Below are 7,021 nucleotides of genomic sequence, written 5' to 3' on the forward strand. Positions count from 1 at the left end.
TCACCACACCCACAATTCAGTTTAACGAATAGCCAAGAAGTGGGGTGATAAAAAAGTGCGAAAGCATATAAAATAAGGAATTGGAATAATTGTGCTTTATACAAAATCATAACCACCACAAAAAAAGGGCGGGCCTCATGGACTCTTGCTAATATGAAAGAAATGAATTTATCAGGTAAGTTCTTACATAAATTATGTTTTCTTTCATGTAATTAGCAAGAGTCCATGAGCTAGTGACGTATGGGATAATGACTACCCAAGATGTGGATCTTTCCACACAAGAGTCACTAGAGAGGGAGGGATAAAATAAAGACAGCCAATTCCTGCTGAAAATAATCCACACCCAAAATAAAGTTTAACGAAAAACATAAGCAGAAGATTCAAACTGAAACCGCTGCCTGAAGTACTTTTCTACCAAAAACTGCTTCAGAAGAAGAAAATACATCAAAATGGTAGAATTTAGTAAAAGTATGCAAAGAGGACCAAGTTGCTGCTTTGCAGATCTGGTCAACCGAAGCTTCATTCCTAAACGCCCAGGAAGTAGAAACTGACCTAGTAGAATGAGCTGTAATTCTCTGAGGCGGAGTTTTACCCGACTCAACATAGGCAAGATGAATTAAAGATTTCAACCAAGATGCCAAAGAAATGGCAGAAGCTTTCTGGCCTTTTCTAGAACTGGAAAAGATAACAAATAGACTAGAAGTCTTACGGAAAGATTTCGTAGCTTCAACATAATATTTCAAAGCTCTAACAACATCCAAAGAATGCAACGATTTCTCCTTAGAATTCTTAGGATTAGGACATAATGAAGGAACCACAATTTCTCTACTAATGTTGTTGGAATTCACAACTTTAGGTAAAAATTCAAAAGAAGTTCGCAACACCGCCTTATCCTGATGAAAAATCAGAAAAGGAGACTCACAAGAAAGAGCAGATAATTCAGAAACTCTTCTGGCAGAAGAGATGGCCAAAAGGAACAAAACTTTCCAAGAAAGTAATTTAATGTCCAATGAATGCATAGGTTCAAACGGAGGAGCTTGAAGAGCTCCCAGAACCAAATTCAAACTCCAAGGAGGAGAAATTGACTTAATGACAGGTTTTATACGAACCAAAGCTTGTACAAAACAATGAATATCAGGAAGAATAGCAATCTTTCTGTGAAAAAGAACAGAAAGAGCAGAGATTTGTCCTTTCAAAGAACTTGCGGACAAACCCTTATCTAAACCATCCTGAAGAAACTGTAAAATTCTCGGTATTCTAAAAGAATGCCAGGAAAAAATGATGAGAAAGACACCAAGAAATATAAGTCTTCCAGACTCTATAATATATCTCTCGAGATACAGATTTACGAGCCTGTAACATAGTATTAATCACAGAGTCAGAGAAACCTCTTTGACCAAGAATCAAGCGTTCAATCTCCATACCTTTAAATTTAAGGATTTCAGATCCTGATGAAAAAAAGGACCTTGTGACAGAAGGTCTGGTCTTAACGGAAGAGTCCACGGTTGGCAAGAGGCCATCCGGACAAGATCCGCATACCAAAACCTGTGAGGCCATGCCGGAGCTACCAGCAGAACAAACGAGCATTCCTTCAGAATCTTGGAGATTACTCTTGGAAGAAGAACTAGAGGCGGAAAGATATAGGCAGGATGATACTTCCAAGGAAGTGATAATGCATCCACTGCCTCCGCCTAAGGATCCCGGGATCTGGACAGATACCTGGGAAGTTTCTTGTTTAGATGGGACGCCATCAGATCTATTTCTGGAAGTTCCCACATTTGAACAATCTGAAGAAATACCTCTGGGTGAAGAGACCATTCGCCCGGATGCAACGTTTGGCGACTGAGATAATCCGCTTCCCAATTGTCTACACCTGAGATATGAACCGCAGAGATTAGACAGGAGCTGGATTCCGCCCAAACCAAAATTCGAGATACTTCTTTCATAGCCAGAGGACTGTGAGTCCCTCCTTGATGATTGATGTATGCCACAGTTGTGACATTGTCTGTCTGAAAACAAATGAACGATTCTCTCTTCAGAAGAGGCCAAAACTGAAGAGCTCTGAAAATTGCACGGAGTTCCAAAAACAGAATTTATGTTTACCTGATAAATTACTTTCTCCAACGGTGTGTCCGGTCCACGGCGTCATCCTTACTTGTGGGATATTCTCTTCCCCAACAGGAAATGGCAAAGAGCCCAGCAAAGCTGGTCACATGATCCCTCCTAGGCTCCGCCTACCCCAGTCATTCGACCGACGTTAAGGAGGAATATTTGCATAGGAGAAACCATATGATACCGTGGTGACTGTAGTTAAAGAAAATAAATTATCAGACCTGATTAAAAAACCAGGGCGGGCCGTGGACCGGACACACCGTTGGAGAAAGTAATTTATCAGGTAAACATAAATTCTGTTTTCTCCAACATAGGTGTGTCCGGTCCACGGCGTCATCCTTACTTGTGGGAACCAATACCAAAGCTTTAGGACACGGATGAAGGGAGGGAGCAAATCAGGTCACCTAAATGGAAGGCACCACGGCTTGCAAAACCTTTCTCCCAAAAATAGCCTCAGAAGAAGCAAAAGTATCAAACTTGTAAAATTTGGTAAAAGTGTGCAGTGAAGACCAAGTCGCTGCCCTACATATCTGATCAACAGAAGCCTCGTTCTTGAAGGCCCATGTGGAAGCCACAACCCTAGTGGAATGAGCTGTGATTCTTTCAGGAGGCTGCCGTCCGGCAGTCACATAAGCCAATCTGATGATGCTTTTAATCCAAAAAGAGAGAGAGGTAGAAGTTGCTTTTTGACCTCTCCTTTTACCAGAATAAACAACAAACAAGGAAGATGTTTGTCTAAAATCCTTTGTAGCATCTAAATAGAATTTTAGAGCGCGGACAACATCCAAATTGTGCAACAAACGTTCCTTCTTCGAAACTGGTTTCGGACACAAAGAAGGTACGACTATCTCCTGGTTAATGTTTTTGTTAGAAACAACTTTTGGAAGAAAACCAGGTTTAGTACGTAAAACCACCTTATCTGCATGGAACACCAGATAAGGAGGAGAACACTGCAGAGCAGATAATTCTGAAACTCTTCTAGCAGAAGAAATTGCAACCAAAAACAAAACTTTCCAAGAAAATAACTTAATATCAACGGAATGTAAGGGTTCAAACGGAACCCCCTGAAGAACTGAAAGAACTAAGTTGAGACTCCAAGGAGGAGTCAAAGGTTTGTAAACAGGCTTGATTCTAACCAGAGCCTGAACAAAGGCTTGAACATCTGGCACAGCTGCCAGCTTTTTGTGAAGTAACACAGACAAGGCAGAAATCTGTCCCTTCAAGGAACTTGCAGATAATCCTTTCTCCAATCCTTCTTGAAGAAAGGATAGAATCTTAGGAATCTTTACCTTGTCCCAAGGGAATCCTTTAGATTCACACCAACAGATATATTTTTTCCATATTTTGTGGTAAATTTTTCTAGTTACAGGCTTTCTGGCCTGAACAAGAGTATCAATAACAGAATCTGAGAACCCTCGTTTTGATAAGATCAAGCGTTCAATCTCCAAGCAGTCAGCTGGAGTGAGATCAGATTCGGATGTTCGAACGGACCTTGAACAAGAAGGTCTCGTCTCAAAGGTAGCTTCCATGGTGGAGCCGATGACATATTCACCAGATCTGCATACCAAGTCCTGCGTGGCCACGCAGGAGCTATCAAGATCACCGACGCCCTCTCTTGATTGATCCTGGCTACCAGCCTGGGGATGAGAGGAAACGGCGGGAATACATAAGCTAGTTTGAAGGTCCAAGGTGCTACTAGTGCATCTACTAGAGTCGCCTTGGGATCCCTGGATCTGGACCCGTAGCAAGGAACCTTGAAGTTCTGACGAGAGGCCATCAGATCCATGTCTGGAATGCCCCACAGTTGAGTAATTTGGGCAAAGATTTCCGGATGGAGTTCCCACTCCCCCGGATGTAATGTCTGACGACTCAGAAAATCCGCTTCCCAATTTTCCACTCCTGGGATGTGGATTGCAGATAGGTGGCAGGAGTGAGTCTCCGCCCATTGAATGATTTTGGTCACTTCTTCCATCGCCAGGGAACTCCTTGTTCCCCCCTGATGGTTGATGTACGCAACAGTCGTCATGTTGTCTGATTGAAACCGTATGAACTTGGCCTTTGCTAGCTGAGGCCAAGCCTTGAGAGCATTGAATATCGCTCTCAGTTCCAGAATATTTATCGGTAGAAGAGATTCTTCCCGAGACCAAAGACCCTGAGCTTTCAGGGGTCCCCAGACCGCGCCCCAGCCCATCAGACTGGCGTCGGTCGTGACAATGACCCACTCTGGTCTGCGGAAGGTCATCCCTTGTGACAGGTTGTCCAGGGACAGCCACCAACGGAGTGAGTCTCTGGTCCTCTGATTTACTTGTATCTTCGGAGACAAGTCTGTATAGTCCCCATTCCACTGACTGAGCATGCACAGTTGTAATGGTCTTAGATGAATGCGCGCAAAAGGAACTATGTCCATTGCCGCTACCATCAAACCTATTACTTCCATGCACTGCGCTATGGAAGGAAGAGGAACGGAATGAAGTGTTTGACAAGAGTTTAGAAGTTTTGTTTTTCTGGCCTCTGTCAGAAAAATCCTCATTTCTAAGGAGTCTATTATTGTTCCCAAGAAGGGAACCCTTGTCGACGGAGATAGAGAACTCTTTTCCACGTTCACTTTCCATCCGTGAGATCTGAGAAAGGCCAGGACTATGTCCGTGTGAGCCTTTGCTTGAGGAAGGGACGACGCTTGAATCAGAATGTCGTCCAAGTAAGGAACTACTGCAATGCCCCTTGGTCTTAGTACCGCTAGAAGGGACCCTAGTACCTTTGTGAAAATCCTTGGAGCAGTGGCTAATCCGAAAGGAAGCGCCACGAACTGGTAATGCTTGTCCAGGAATGCGAACCTTAGGAACCGATGATGTTCCTTGTGGATAGGAATATGTAGATACGCATCCTTTAAATCCACCGTGGTCATGAATTGACCTTCCTGGATGGAAGGAAGAATTGTTCGAATGGTTTCCATTTTGAACGATGGAACCTTGAGAAACTTGTTTAAGATCTTGAGATCTAAGATTGGTCTGAACGTTCCCTCTTTTTTGGGAACTATGAACAGATTGGAGTAGAACCCCATCCCTTGTTCTCCTAATGGAACAGGATGAATCACTCCCATTTTTAACAGGTCTTCTACACAATGTAAGAATGCCTGTCTCTTTATATGGTCTGAAGACAATTGAGACCTGTGGAACCTCCCCCTTGGGGGAAGCCCCTTGAATTCCAGAAGATAACCTTGGGAGACTATTTCTAGTGCCCAAGGATCCAGAACATCTCTTGCCCAAGCCTGAGCAAATAGAGAGAGTCTGCCCCCCACCAGATCCGGTCCCGGATCGGGGGCCAACATTTCATGCTGTCTTGGTAGCAGTGGCAGGTTTCTTGGCCTGCTTTCCCTTGTTCCAGCCTTGCATTGGTCTCCAGGCTGGCTTGGCTTGAGAAGTATTACCCTCTTGCTTAGAGGACGTAGCACTTGGGGCTGGTCCGTTTCTACGAAAGGGACGAAAATTAGGTTTATTTTTGGCCTTGAAAGACCTATCCTGAGGAAGGGCGTGGCCCTTACCCCCAGTGATATCAGAGATAATCTCTTTCAAGTCAGGGCCAAACAGCGTTTTCCCCTTGAAAGGAATGTTAAGTAGTTTGTTCTTGGAAGACGCATCCGCTGACCAAGATTTCAACCAAAGCGCTCTGCGCGCCACAATAGCAAACCAAGAATTTTTCGCCGCTAACCTAGCCAATTGCAAAGTGGCGTCTAGGGTGAAAGAATTGGCCAATTTGAGAGCACGGATTCTGTCCATAATCTCCTCATAAGGAGGAGAATCACTATCGATCGCCTTTACTAGCTCATCGAACCAGAAACACGCGGCTGTAGTGACAGGGACAATGCATGAAATTGGTTGTAGAAGGTAACCTTGCTGAACAAACATCTTTTTAAGCAAACCTTCTAATTTTTTATCCATAGGATCTTTGAAAGCACAACTATCTTCTATGGGTATAGTGGTGCGTTTGTTTAAAGTAGAAACCGCTCCCTCGACCTTGGGGACTGTCTGCCATAAGTCCTTTCTGGGGTCGACCATAGGAAACAATTTTTTAAATATGGGGGGAGGGACGAAAGGTATACCGGGCCTTTCCCATTCTTTATTTACAATGTCCGCCACCCGCTTGGGTATAGGAAAAGCTTCTGGGAGCCCCGGGACCTCTAGGAACTTGTCCATTTTACATAGTTTCTCTGGGATGATCAAATTCTCACAATCATCCAGAGTGGATAATACCTCCTTAAGCAGAGCGCGGAGATGTTCCAACTTAAATTTAAATGTAATCACATCGGGTTCAGCTTGTTGAGAAATTTTCCCTGAATCTGAAATTTCTCCCTCAGACAAAACCTCCCTGGCCCCCTCAGACTGGTGTAGGGGCATTTCAGAACCATTATCATCAGCGTCCCCATGCTCTTCAGTATCTAAAACAGAGCAGTCGCGCTTGCGCTGATAAGTGGGCATTTTGGCTAAAATGTTTTTGATAGAATTATCCATTACAGCCGTTAATTGTTGCATAGTAAGGAGTATTGGCGCGCTAGATGTACTAGGGGCCTCCTGAGTGGGCAAGACTGGTGTAGACGAAGGAGGGAATGATGCAGTACCATGCTTACTCCCCTCACTTGAGGAATCATCTTGGGCATCATTTTCAGTGTCACATAAATCACATCTATTTAAATGAGAAGGAACCTTGGCTTCCCCACATTCAGAACACAGTCTATCTGGTAGTTCAGACATGTTAAACAGGCATAAACTTGATAACAAAGTACAAAAAACGTTTTAAAATAAAACCGTTACTGTCACTTTAAATTTTAAACTGAACACACTTTATTACTGCAATTGCGAAAAAGTATGAAGGAATTGTTCACACCACACCACAGTGTCTTAAAGCCTTAAAA

This window comes from Bombina bombina, chromosome 4, assembly GCF_027579735.1.
Source record: "Bombina bombina isolate aBomBom1 chromosome 4, aBomBom1.pri, whole genome shotgun sequence".
Taxonomy (NCBI): domain Eukaryota; kingdom Metazoa; phylum Chordata; class Amphibia; order Anura; family Bombinatoridae; genus Bombina; species Bombina bombina.